This window comes from Xenopus tropicalis, chromosome 8 (assembly GCF_000004195.4).
Source record: "Xenopus tropicalis strain Nigerian chromosome 8, UCB_Xtro_10.0, whole genome shotgun sequence".
NCBI lineage: Eukaryota > Metazoa > Chordata > Amphibia > Anura > Pipidae > Xenopus > Xenopus tropicalis.
The window spans coordinates 57454266-57469501 of record NC_030684.2 but is presented as its reverse complement, the minus strand read 5'-3'; positions in this window follow the sequence as shown (position 1 = coordinate 57469501).

The window sequence follows — 15236 nt, the reverse complement described above, 5'->3', positions numbered from 1 at the left end:
AAAAAAAAAAAAAAAAATAATGACGACCAATTGAAAAGTTGCTTAGAATTAGCCATTCTATAACATAATCAAAGTTAGCTTCAAGGTGAACCACCCCTTTAAATAGGTGCCTTCAGCGTGAAATAAGTGCTTTAAAATAAAAAAAAAAAAACACTTACGTCTCCTATCTGTGTCCACGTATTCGCCAGGCAGCCCTCCGAATACCTCTACACCAGCTCGATCCAGAAGGCGGCGTTCGTAGGGCTTGAATTGGCTGGAAAGAACAGGCCCTACACCCGCCTTCTGGGCCCGTGCTCTCTGGGCCATGAACCTCTTCTTCATGCATCTCTTCAGGTCGCTGAAGCGTTTGTACACCGTGTTGTGGTCACAGTGCACTCCGCTTACAGCGCTCACGCGATCCGCTACCTGCTGCCACAGGTCCCTTCTTCTGGCAGCAGTGAGCTGACAGGATTGCGCACCAAAAATATAGTCCCATTGTCTCAAAACTTCCTCCACCATCGCCGAATTTTCCTCACTGGAAAAGCGGGGGCCTTTGGAGCTGGGCCCTGCCTCCTCCTCTTCTTCTTCCTCCTCCTCCTCCACCACCACCACCGGCTGGCGGCTCCTCCTTCCCACAGGGGGTTGCTGCCCCCCCTCCTCCTCCTCCACCACCACCACCGGCTGGCGGCTCCTCCTTCCCACAGGGGGTTGCTGGCCCTCCTCCATACCCACCCCCCTGCCCTGGCCAGCCCTAACTAAACTCCCCCCCCCCTGCCCTCTAGCTGCCCCCCCCTCCCTACCTACCTCCCCCCTCCCTCTACCTGCCCCCCCCTCCCTACCTACCTCCCCCCTCCCTCTACCTGCCCCCCCCACACTAACTGCCCCCCCTCTCCCTGCACCCCCCACACTAACTGCCCCCCCTCTCCCTCTACCTGCCCCCCCTCCCTACCTACCTCCCCCCTCCCTCTACCTGCCCCCCCCCACACTAACTGCCCCCCCTCTCCCTGTCCCCCCCTGCACCCCCCCTTCCTCTGACTGCCCCCCCCCTGCACTAGCCCAGGCCTCTTGGGCCTCCTCTCCCTCCCCCACCCAAGGGTCTTGTGCCCTTACCCTTACCCCCCATCTACTTCCCTCCCCATGGGGCTCAGGACTTGCCTGAGTTTCAGCCACCTCCTCCACCTCCTCTTGGCCTAACTCAGGCAAGTCCTGGGCCCCCCCACCCAAACCCTCCTCCTCCCCAACTATCTCCTCACTCAGCCCAAGCACTCCCTCCCACTCCTCCTCCTCCTCCCTACCCCTGCTGTGGGCCATGGCAACCAAAAAAAATTTTTTTTTTTTAAATCTGGAGCAGCTCTGCAATATGCCTCCTCTCCCTTTGCTTTCCAATAACGCAGTGAAGAAAGAAAATGGCCACTGGAGCACTTCCTGTTAACTCACAAGAGAAATTGGCGCCAAATGCTTGTAAAATGGTCGCTGGAGAACTTCCTGTACGAATATTTCGTGACTTTCGGAACGTCAATACGAATTTATCGTGACTTTCGGAAGGCTGTTTCCGCCGTGTACGATCGTCCGATACGAATATTTCGTGACTTTCGGAACGTCAATACGAATTTATCGTGACTTTCGGAAGGCTGTTTCCGCCGTGTACGATCGTCCGATACGAATATTTCGTGACTTTCGGAACGTCAATACGAATTTATCGTGACTTTCGGAAGGCTGTTTCCGCCGTGTACGATCGTCCGATACGAATATTTCGTGACTTTCGGATCGTCTATACGATATATTCGTGACCAATACGAAAGATCCGAAAAAGTCGCAAAATTACCGATCATTACGAAAAAGTCGAAAATTTACCGATCATTACGAAAAAGTCGCAAAATGTTCGTTTTTCCAATCGGATTTTTCCAATTCGGATTCGAAATCGTGTCTTAGTAAATCAGCCCCTGGGTCTCCCAATGAATGTGTAGGATGTGTAATAAAAATAGCCCAAGCAATCAGGAAAACTGAATGATAAAAAACACCCTAGTATCCTCATTAGCCATCCACATTGGAAAGCATAATTCAAATTACACCCATTTCTGCTTTTTGCGTGGTCACAGGGTATTTTTTTGTGTTTCTTTGCATTAGTAAATGATAATTTATTGCTTAATTTTTAGAAAAATTATTTTGTACTTTCTTTATGAACATATCTTTATTATTATTTAATGTTCTTTCTCTTAAAACTCATTTGAGTTTTACAATTCCAGTCTAGTTTAGAAAATTCTTTGATACCAATCTTCTGAAATATTTTCATTTATTTGTAAGGCCTCTTACATTGATGTGCTCTGCTATGCTGAGATGCAGCCATGTTTAACAAACTAGTGGAGTTATTCATATAAATTGACTCTCTTTACTTAATATTTGTTTTATATTGACAGTCTAGAGCACCCCAACCGTTTTTCATGCTTTAGCCACTTTTAATTGTAAAAAAACTAGGGGTGCAACACAAAAATTTAAATTGTTTCTGGGGGTTCCTAAGGGCCGTGATTGGCTATTTAGTAGCCCCTGGGTGAACTGGCAGCCTACAGGAGGCTCTGTTTGGCAGTACACCTGTTTTTTATACAAACAAAAGCACCTGCTTTTGTTTGTATAAGAAGTTAAAAATAAGCACCTGCTTTGAGGCCACTTGAAACAACATCCAAGGGGTTGGTGAGCAACATGCTGCTCCTGGGTTACTGGTTGGGGGCCACTGGCCTAGAGATTCTACAACTTGCGTTGACCCTAGTGGGGGAGCCTTTAACTATTTCTGCACGGAGACCTTCTGCTGTTCCCACTTGTGTAAAGAGAAGCCATTCACAAATTACTGTGTGCTAAATCCAAGCAAGCATTCTACTATTTTTTTTTACACTTTAGTTTTATTTATGGAATAAAATGATAAGGAATTAACAGCATGTCACAAGAAAAGTACATAAAACAGATATGTAGAAATTTGAATAACTAAAAAGAAAAACTTAAAGCTGCTATCATGTAATTACAATGTGTTATCTGGTGTTTCATATCCAAGGTTGGCCGTGTAGCCCTAAAACTATATCAAGTATCCCAGATTTTATGGTATTGATCCAGACTATTTTCTTTCTGCCACCCGTTTCATATTGTCTCTATTATTGATTTGGGTTATGCATTCCTGCAAAGCTGGTTGTGTGGAGGATTTCCAGTATTTAGCAATTAGTGCATTCTACTATTTTTAATGCTCATTTGGCCTTCTGAGGAAACTGTTATTAGAGTCATTGGATGAGTTTTCATCACCAGCAACTACAATGGCTCATCCCTCATACAGCAATACCACAAATGCTGCTTAAAGAAAAATAGTATGATTTAAAAGCCTATTTATACAGTCATTTTTATTTTAACCACTTCATAAATTTGTAAATGGAAAAGCAGAGTGTGTTTATGGACATAAACTGGATCCCCCAGATAGGGTGAACAGATTACCTTGTATACTGTTATTTGCATATGTGATGCCATAAGGCATACCATATATTTTTGTGTGTGATATGAAGCTGATGAATGCTTTGTTTATACAATAAGGTCTGACCTACTACTTTCTGTCTACTTAAATGGAGAGCAAGAGGGAGATGAGCTCCTTTAGGAAGTGAAAGAAAAACTGAAGGTCCTTGGGCCTACCCTCTCCCTGGCATCCTGGTTCCTTGGGATGTACATTTCTAGTTCCATATTTTAATAGAGATAGATACCACAGGGTAAATAGAATAGATAGAAGCTACAAGCAGCATTCTCATTAGTGAAATCTCTTGCATTTGCAGCTATTGGATTAGATTCCCTTCAATATGAATAGAGTAATCAATAACAATGTCAATGTGCAAGAAATGATTCAGTTTCCTTACAGTTGTAACATTTCTTTTTGCAGCCATTCTCTAATAACAACTTGCATAACTAATGTTTCATATCCTTTTAGGAATCTGCTCCCAGTTCACTTCAATCGCCATATTGACCATGTTGTTTAGCCTGTTGGGACATAGACTTTCTTACATATGGAAATGACAGCACTTGTCTGAAGTCCAGATGAGCCTTTACTACTTAACAAGACAAAATAAATCACACAAGACTCATAAATGTATGTTTAAAACCTAATAGACAACAGAAGACTCAAAACTGGTACAAATAAAAGTCTAATCTGTAATGGAGATGCTCACATTTACAAAAAAAGAATTTCAATTCTCTTTTATCTAAAAGCCCTCAAATGACTATAGTTGTTTTTTGTAAGGAAATTGTAATAAAATAATAATAAATTGCATAAATCATAGTATTTGTTGTTTTTTTTTCTTATGTAGCAGTTTTTTACTGCTTGGCACGATAAGATGGAAATCTATTACAAAATTGTATTTACCTCAATATACAAGGAACACGCTCATTTATCAGAGAGTGTTGTGAGCAAAGGGAAAATGTCTATTTACCTTCAAAAGTACCTGCACAGACTTTCTGCACATCATTTGCATTATATCTTTTTTTTTCCCTTTTACATGGGAAAAACTGTCGCTATAAAGCTAGCGCTCAGGGATAGGAAAATGATGACAGGAGCCATATGGGGATCAGAAACTAGCTACGGCAAAATGCAATTTAAAGTTATTGTAACTTCAATTGATGTGATGCTATAGTTGATCTATTCGAACTGATTGAAGAATAAATTACATTATGAATGGTGACATCAAATTCTATCAAGTTATATGTCCAAACCAATTGCCATGCAACTGTGAAATCACAGTAAAGGGTTTTAATCAAAGTCTCTAACATGAGCCAGTCAGAGGAAAGAAAATTCCTCTATGAAGATTTCTTTTCACTGGTATTACAGTATCAGAATGCCTGGTAGCAAATGTGTGCTACATTGCCATGTTTTTCCTGTTCTATTTACACTATAAGAGAGTTTATATAACTATGCGTGCACATTAATGCTTATCTGTAGAATATATTTGCTAGAAATTCTGTAAAATTTATAGCAAATATGGGGTTTTATTTGGTACTACTGGTAAGCAGCAAACCGCTGGGGTTCATTATGATCACTCCCCACTGATGGCAAGTGAACCCTTTGCTGTTATGTAAAAGTACACGTTAATTCATTTGTACTTTCTTTGCTTTTAGCCTTTTAGTATTTCACAGTAAAGACAATGGAAACCCAGTGATTTTTGTGGTATGCTATAACACCTGTCTTACCTGTCCTGAAACATTTCTTGAACATACAATTGCAGCAAATTTAATTGATAATACATGAGATGGCAGCATTTTTTGATGGCAAGTGTATAGACCCTCTGTCTACTATGAAAGCAAATTGTTTATTGTAAAAATGAAACATTAGAATTATGAATCACTTTCCCTTAGTTATTACCTTGAACATTACACAATGTTTTGTGGTGCAAATCTTTTGATTTCTATTGTTTTCCAAAGGAGACTTTACAAAAGAATTTTGAGAAGAATTGGAAGGAAGCTGACAGGCCTATTACTTGATGTTTTCTTTTAATCAGTCTCTAACATAATAAAAGGCTGATAAGCCTATCAAAACTGTAATCCCTGAAAGAACAAATGGACTAGCCACCTGAGCTATGCAAATAGTATATATTTCAATCAAAATAAAATACTAGGGGGCTCATTTACTAATCACTGATTTTTTTATTTTAAACTCGATTCAAATTTTTTTTTTAAAAAAAAGTCACAGATAAAAAACGCTGCAACTTTTCCGAGATTTACTATGCGTCTAAACAGCTAAAATCAGAATTCACTGATTGGCCAGATTAAACTTGGCGAGTTCATGTCGCAGCAATAATTCGATAAAGTCAGGGTTTTTACAGCGACAATTCGAAATAGTTCTTTACAACTTTTCTCACAGTGACTTTTCCTTGCAACTTTTTATAGTAAATATTAGACATTCGAGGTCAGCCAAATGTAAAAATAAAAAGAATGACAAAATATGGAGTTTTAGTAAATCTGCCCCTAGGTCTAAGGCACATTGGACATTTTTACCTTTACCTAAAAAACAGAAGTAGTAAAAAAACCCTATCACCGATCTCCATAGTTATTTATTACAAAGACTCTGCCCAAGGAAGAAGTGGCAATTAATGGTGGAGCATGGTTCAGAAACACTGAGAATGCGCCGTACGCTTTACTAACTAACATTTTAACTGTGAGTTTACATCATTTAACCTACACTTTTTATGACTTTAGTGGATAGAACCTTTTTAATCTAAGGTTTCACTGGTGTGATTTGTTGATGGGGGGGTGGAATAACTGCAACTATTGAAATATATGTTTGTAATGTAAGTAAAGTGTAACTAAACACTGATCGGAAGAATAGTAAATTAATCAATGCATGTTATCTCAATCAAGATATAAAAACCCACTGTATGGATTATTTTAAACTTTTGACTGCAGAACTAACCCATCTCCACAGTTCACTTCATTTCATTAAAAAATGTACTACTTCACATCCATTTTACTACTCATTCTTTCATTGAATTTTCCCCTTCACAATCTTTCCTTTTATTCTTATCTTATTATTTGTTATTTACCCAGCTCTTCAAATATGTACCTCTTTGGAAAAGTTGAAGAAACAATTAGGTTAATGTTAATTTTGCCACTCTTGGGCCCGCCCTTTATAATTGTTTTATTTGTTCTCATACCTTTACCAAAACTTCTGATAAGGTACAGTCCCATGCAGTTATTGAACAGAGAATAGTTGCAGAGTGAGAGATTGAGCAACAATAGTATAGCTCAATTCTTGCTCTAAAAACTATGCTGTATTCCCATTTTTTAAAGATTTTTTGGTTATAAAGTGCTTATAGCTGTTAAATATTCTTTCTGTTCTCTAAATAAAATGAGCATCTTGTTTGCTGTTTTGTTCCTAAGTAAAAGAGTTTATGACATTGTATATTATGGAAATGTCATGCCATCCATATTATATCATGATAATTGAGCTTTTGTTTGTACGTATTTAGTCTTAGGCATAAATAACATGGTAAGTAATCCCAAATGATTTTATGATAATTATGTAGCCTTAGTTCTCATATGCAGTGTAAATGTGCCATTTGTAACATTGTCAACATGTGTAAATGTGAAGCTCTTCATGAAATGGGATTGCCTTATGCAGTATGCATATCATGCTGCTGTCATGAATATATTAAGTTCACAAGTCCAAGTCGTTTTTAGGCTGATCATATGGGGGTGAATACTGTATAGCCCACATTACATTGCATGATTGTTTCATTTTCCATTCCCTCTGAAATATTGTATTGCTCCAAATATAGAAAGGTAGATGTAGCCATCTTAAACACTAAAAAAGTAACAGTACAGTAGGGATGTATATGTTCTGAATACACTCATGAGCTGAGTAGAAACCAATGTACAAATGGAACATGTGTTACTTCTTTCCTGGTAAAGGGAAAGCTAACATTTGTATCCCATATGTACCCCATCCACAAAAACACAGTCATGTGAAAAAGAAAAACAAGTGAACTTAGGGAGAAAAACTGGTAGACTGCCTCATACTTCCAGTTTTAGTTTTTTGATTATTTTAGTATTTGGCTTACTTTGCCCAACCATCACTACGCTCTTAAGACTGCAAACATGGTTGTATCCATATATTAGCAGCTTTCTTCATTCCATCCCCCATATTACACCACCTTATAACCATATTAATAATACTGCCAAAACCTGCTGCTTTTTCTTCTGTATAATTGCCAAGATTAGCCCCTTTCTTTCACAAGTAACAGCTAAAACACATGCCCTTTTCCTTTTAGATTACTGCAATCTCTTACTAACCGGTCTTCCAGACTCCCACCTCTCTCCCCTGCAATCAATCGTAAACTCTTTTACTAGGATCAACCTGATCTCTCCTAAGCAGGAACCTGTTTAACCCCAAATAATATATTTAGCATGGCTGTCTGTTAAGCAAAGGATAGCATACAAAATAATTTTGGTAACATTCAAAGCCCTTCACTCCTCTGCTCCTCACTACATTTTTTCACAGGTCTCCCTGTGCGGTCCTGGTCGTCTGTTCCATCTTGTTACACCATTCACACCCACTGTGATCTCTCCTCTTAAACCTTTCTAACTCACACCTCTGGAACTTTACCCCTGAATTCCTCCAGAAGGAACACTTTTCTCTTTAAGAAAAAACTGTTACCTTCTGGAGCACTAAAACATTATTTTACCTAGTCCAGCGCCATTGCCCATACCTTGTGCACTCTTGCCTTCCAATTTGTATGTATGTTTCCCAACCACTTAGATTGTAAGCTACGGAGCAGGAACTTCTTTCCTACCATGTTTCATACCACATGGCACCCCCAGAATGAATACTTAACAAACAGATAGTTTATATTAAAGAATCTTGCCAAACTGGAATATGTAAATATTGCCCTTTTACATCCTTTGCCTTGATCCCCCATTTAGTGATGGGCTGTGTGCTCCCTCAGAGATCTAATAGAGAAATAATGCAGCTCCAACTGTAACGGGAAGTAGTGTGGGAGCAAAAGGTAGAACTCTGTCCATTCATTGGCTGATGTGGCCTAGCATGTATGTGTGCCTTGGCTTGTTTGTGTGCACTGAATCCTATGATCCCAGGAGGTGGCCTTTAATTCTTAAAATGGAAATTTTCTATTTAGGAGCACTCAACAGGACATACTACTAAAAAAGTATATTTTTATGAAAATGGTTTATTTAGATGAAGCAGGGTTTTACATATGAGCTGGTTTATGCAATATATATTTTTATAGAGACCTACATAGTTTGGGGGTATAGTTGTAGCGCTTTATAAATAATATTATACATGCATACATAGATACATATACATTACTTATGTCAAGAGTAGGGAGGAAGTCATATCACCAGGCTATCATTTTGATAAGGAATTCAAGGGTTGGAGGGTTGGATTTCCTGTGTTTGTAAATAAATTCATTTTTCTGGTGGTACTGTATTAGTTTGTGTATTTTTGTGTGAACGTGCTGTACTGTGGATGTTTGTCACAGTACTGGAACAACAATTTATTCACAGTGGTTCCCCTACCTTGGAGGCATATTGTGATTTGGAATTAGAAATAATAGAGATAAATTAGTTTGTACATATTAAGAGATCCATTTTTTCCCCAGCAAAATATTCTATCATTGTGTTAAATTACAGCACTTAATTCCTGTGAAATACAATTACCTCACAAGCAGCATCTTACATTAAAATGATATACATTATTCTGTCATCGTGTATGCACTGACTTTGACAACCTTGCTGAGAAAAACACTTTGTAATGAAACTGTACAATTTACACCTTTTTTCCAACTTTTTTGCTAATGAGACCTCAATGTCTATTAATTTAGTAATGCCAGAGCAGCCTACAGCTTATCATCCTCTATCTTCTCCATAGGAGTGTTAGAAATAATTATACACTGCTTTGCTGTTTTTTTAATTAAACAGGATTTATGCATGTGGGCTTATTATTACCAAAATGTGTTCTTATTGCACTTAGGAAGCAATGTTACCATGGTACAGTAGTGATCAGTTAAGATGACATTTTTGTGATCAGTAAGGGGTTGATTTATCAATGTTTGAGATTTGATATTTTTTCACGATTCTAGTTTTTTTTACCTAAAAAACCTAAATTCAAATTATGGTTAAAGACGCAAAATATTTGTTAAGTGCAAAAAAACAAAAAAGCCAAATGTTGAACTTTGCCATCTGAAAGCCAATTTCTATAGAAGTCCATGGGAGTGAAATATTAAAAAACAATTGTTTTTAAACATACTTTCTGCAATTAAGAAGTTATGTCCTTGTTGCTCTACACACAGATATCTAGACACTGATGTCTGTATAAAATCCACTATGTAGGAGATTTCCTACATTTGAAGAGGAAGACAGATTCAAGGAATACTGTCATGAGAAAACCTGTTTTTTTTCAAAACCCATCAGTTAATAGAGCTTCTCCAGCAGAATCCTGTATTGAAATCAATTTTTCAAAAACTCTAACAGATTTTTTTAAATTCAATTTTGAAATTTCCAGAGGATCACACAATACAACAGCAGATCTTTCCTGGGGAAGCAAGAATATTACTTGAGAATAAAATAAACATAATTTTATCTTGAATGAAAAATTTAGTGTAAAAATAAAACTGGGTAAATAGATAGGCTGACCAAAATAAAAAAAAATGTTTCTCATATAGTTAGTTACCTAAAAATGTCATCTATGAAGGCTGGAGTGAGTGGATGTCCAACATAATAGCCAGAACACTACTTCCTGCTTTCAGAACTCTAACCTCTTAGTTAGTCAGCGACTTGAGGGGGGCCACAGGGGACATTTATGTCCCATATGCCCCACCCCCCAAGTCACTGATTAGTTCCTGACTGATAGCAGGTTAGAGAACTGCAAAGGAGGAAGCTGCGTTCTGGCTAGTATGCTAGACATCTGCCCACTCCAGCTTCTATAAATCACATTTTTTGCTAACTAACCATATTAAAAACATTTTTTATTTTGCACAGCTGATTTATTTTCATAGTTTTATTTTTTACCTAGTTTTATTTTTTCCTAAATTTCTTCCTTAAAGGGGCAGTATACCCCCATGTTCAACATGATTGCAATAAATTAAATATAAAATAATAAAATTATTTTTTCCTATTGTTTTTAGTTATTAAAAATATATGGTTTTTTTTTATTATTTATTGAGCTTATCTGGACAAACAGGGAGATTTAAGCTACTAATCAACTTTTCCTACATAAGTGGATCGTTACATGATTCGCCCATGAAAATGCCGCTGAGTGTTTTAGGTGAGATACATATGACAAATGTGTTTGTACAAGTTCATCTTAGGGGTCAAAAGAGGGCGAATTTTTGCATTCTGGGAGCTCATTTCTAACAAGGTAAAATGAGGCAGTCTGAAATCACCCTATACTATGTGCCATTTGCCCCAAGAAAGCGAAGGTGACAAAGTCCACAAAATTGCATTGTAAAAGCGACACTGAGCTGCTAATTGGACACAAATGCAAAGACCAATGTCACTGCTAATACTGAAGCAACAATGTAATGGAGCATGTTTGGAACTGATCATTTAAAGCAGGAATAGAGAAGATAATTTTTTAAATTAATTTTTAATGCCCTTGAACTAATATTATTACAGTGTATGTCCTCTTGAGCAGATTTAATTTCAGATCTCTAACAAATTAATTGGCTAATTATTTGACTCAAGAAAAATCAGACTGTTTAATGCTGTTTAATAACTCCCTCCTAAACTGGTATGTTTCTCATAGCTGTTCCTTGACATTTTGAGATACTGTTGGAAGTGATTTGAAGAGCACAAAACTTGCCATCTAGAAAGGAGATAATTACTGAAGCAGCTGTCATGTTTCTCAATGAAGAGATGTGTTGGTAGGAGGATTTGCAAGGCTGCCAAGGCAAGGAACAACTTTGCCTCTGAACACACGAAAGCTGGAATATTTTGACTTGCAGCCTCTTCTTTACAAAATATTTGCAAGTAGAAAGAGGGATTACACAAAATAGTTTTTATGATAGATTTATTCAGCAATATTTTGAAATTCTTCAAATATCAGATGCAATGTAACATCTCATACTACATCTTTTGTATAAACTAACTCAAGCTATATGAATTCATGTTTCTTTCTAAAATCGTTGTGTGGTTTCTCAGGAGAGCAATAAGCAATCAAGGGAAATTTTATTTTCCTTCATTGCTTGTCACTCTTCAGTTTCATATACTGTCATAAGTTATGCAATAAGCAACTAGAGCTAAAAGTTTTATGCTTAATAAAAAATATCTACAGAGGCCCAAAAGGCCCTATATGCTAGGTACTATACAATATAAGTTTCAACAGATTAGGAGCAGATTTATCAAAATGTGAGTTTAGAGCTTAATACATAATAATTTACCAATGTTCTATTCTATTAAGATGTAAATTCACAACTGCCCCTAAACACAACAGATTAAAATTTTCTTCGGATGCCACTTCTCATTGTGGTTGCATTTCATGTTAAGATTGCCTCCTGATACATGTATTTACCCTACAGGCTGCTCCTTCGCAATTGTAGCATTTTACAGAGAATATCTCCAAAACCAACACATATTTTTAACAGTAACACCACAAGGTATTCCATGAGATGAATAAACAACTATATTAACAAATATAATTTTTTCCCTAATTTTATTGCCCTAATCCCAAGTCATTAGGGCAATACAAGAGATTCATTTCATTTTATTCTTCAAAGTTATACTTTTTCCATTCTTTTGAAGAAGCACTCTTTCTTGTAAACATGTATCTTGCTGTCATGTCCAGCTAATCAAAAATGACAGCCTATTATTGTTTCATGGCAGATATACTCCAATGGAAAATGCAGTCCTGCTATTACCAGTCAATGAATATTGACAGGGAGATTGACTTTAAAAAGAAAGAGAACAATAGCAAAGAAAAACCAATTAAAAGAAGAAGGAGGGAATATTGTATTTTTGGAAACTGAATTTGTTATTACACAGATTGATATACTGGTTATATAAAGCTTAGGCAACAGTGAATTAAATCCTTTAGTTCACCTTCAAATTCTACCAGCTTTAACTAATTGTCTTGATCTTTTATGTTTTTATGTGTAACAACTACTCATCCTTTGTTTCTACAGATAACAGTTTTTCATTTCTTTGTTAATTTGGCCCTTCCTCAGGTTTCTGAGAACCTTGTGTACCATAAAAAACCATAATAAAGACCAAAGGGCTTATTCTTCTTATATATTATATGAGCAGCCCTTTTCTGACCACTGTGCCATGTATAATAAGTGATGATCTAGTTCCCGTTTATTCAAACTGCCTGCTATATTTCCTCAATCTTGGGCCCATTCCTTTTAAATAGCTCTTTAGGATTTAAGTTGAAGGTTTTTTTTTTCTAATTGTTAATCTTTACCATGCCACTATCTTGGCCATGTCTCTGAGAACCATTTACCATTATAATCCTATGTCTTGCTGTGTCCACGGAGAAATTAAAGGGGTTGTTCGACTTAGAATTAACTCGATAACCCCTATTTAAAAAAATTGGAAAGTGTCAAAAAAAGGCACATACTATAAAAAATAAATAATGAAGACCCATTAAAAGTTGCTTAGAGTTGGCTATTCTATAACATACTAAAAGTTAACCCTTTAATGTCTTTGTTCTTGCCATATGGAAATTCCATTATAGAATTGTAAAACTTATTTCCAACTCTCTTGTGCCCCCTATTGTAAGATTCCTTTAACCCCTGTTGTCACTAACCAAAAACACCAAGAAAACATTCTGCCTGCCGATATTGTCATGCAGGGTACAATTTTCTTTTAGAGCTTACTGTCATGTTAATTAGCCATCTCAGATCAAGTAATTTATACATCAGCAGACAACACTGCATGGTCAAAATGTGTCTTTCTATCCCCTAAAATTTTAATCTTGTTGATTGGCTTTTATTTTTTTCTGATACTAATAGCATTCCAGATTCTTTTGGCATTTCTTATATTTCCATTCCAAAATGGCACAGATATTTGACTCTTTTTCTAATAAATAAAAAGTTCCCCAAATAATGAATTATGGATAAAATTCCAGTTTCTTGCCTTACAACCCAATGTATTAACATCAACTAAAATAAGAACAAAATAAATACTTCCCTTTAAACAGCAACCCAATAAATGCACACTGTTAATAATCTGATAATAATCTAAACACTGACTCAATGTTGGTTTAACGCAAAAGGGTCCCCTGACCTCAGAGCCCAAATCTAGGTAGACAAAATATTGTATTTGCCTATATTTATCATTCTTTAAAATGGCAAGAGGCATGGTGAAAAATCTTAGCTCCCAGTGAATAAGCTTTTCCTTGTCCTATAAAACCACTGAGAATTTTTAATTCATCTATATTAGAAAGCACCTCAGGCATACATATGCTTTGAGAATACAAAAAATGATTTTTGGTGGAGTTCCCCTTTAATCACACACAACTCATTCCTACTGCATTTGATGCTACTGTATTACTAAAAAAAAGTTTTGCTTCCCTATAGATTATTTGCTGACATTCTGCGGTTCCTAACATAAACATTTGTAAGCCTTCTTTTTCTACTCAGATCTAATTTAATCTCTGAAAAATAATGCGCATAAATCAGCTACTTTCTCAGTACTCTCGTTTAATAAATATATAGAAAGGCAAATAATTCCATTTGTCTGGAAGGCTTCCAAAATCTGGCAACCTTTAATCAAAATCTAAATAACTTAGGAGGAAAAAGACGTACAATTTTCAACTGAACTTAAAATTACTCTGTCATTCTTATAGCGCTGTAGATATGGTTTCTCTAAGCATGGTAAATAAGGGAAAGGAAATTGCTTTATGACAAGTCTGTATCCTTCTGTTTCCTAAAAATAAATAGATGCAGGCCTGCTTCTGCCAGTTACAGTAATTGGTAAAAAGTAACTTTTCACTAAAAGCATAATGTAGGAAAATGCTAAGCCTTAGGTCATTGAGCGTTAAAAATATCTACTGCTCTGGTTTTATGGTCCTGTAGAGTCAGCTCCATAGATTCTATGATCTAAGGTTTAGAAATAAAATATAGAATAAAAAATACTTTATTTATATATTTTCTATATTAATAAAGTACCCTCTAATTATAGTGAGATTGGGGCTCTGCAGGGGGCTTAGAGTGGAGGCTTGACTGGGCTTGGAAGTGGGGCAGCAAATAGAAGGAAAAATAGTTGATAAGTTAAAATCAAGCAAGGGTAATTAAATTAATGATAGTGAAAGAGTCCAGAGGGTAGGGAGGGTAGATGATGGTGAACATGGTCAAGGCAAAGGTTGGGAGTCTGAGGCTTGTGGGAAGCAGGAGGGGACCTCTTATTTTTCCCATGGCCTGGAAAACAGCATCCCTTCCACCCACCCCATTAAGTTGGCATGGTGAGGGTGGGATGTATGGTTTGGGTTGCTTAATTTATCACACCTTAAGGAGGAATTCATGCCATGGTTTGGGGTCCCATGCCCATCTTTATGTAGAATTGTGCTAATGGTGGTATAAGGTTTCCCAGAAGGGAGGTTTTATTGTGGCTCACTCTCACTTGCCGCTCTGACACTGTTGTGTAAGATGGTGGATGTCCCATTGTGTATATGTTTTGGCTTCAGGCAAGTGTTCTACAAGTTGGATGTTAATATTCAGGTTTTTCATGCATTAGTGAACCCTATTTAACTGTTTAAATATTACATATTACTTATTTGTTTGCTATTAAAATGG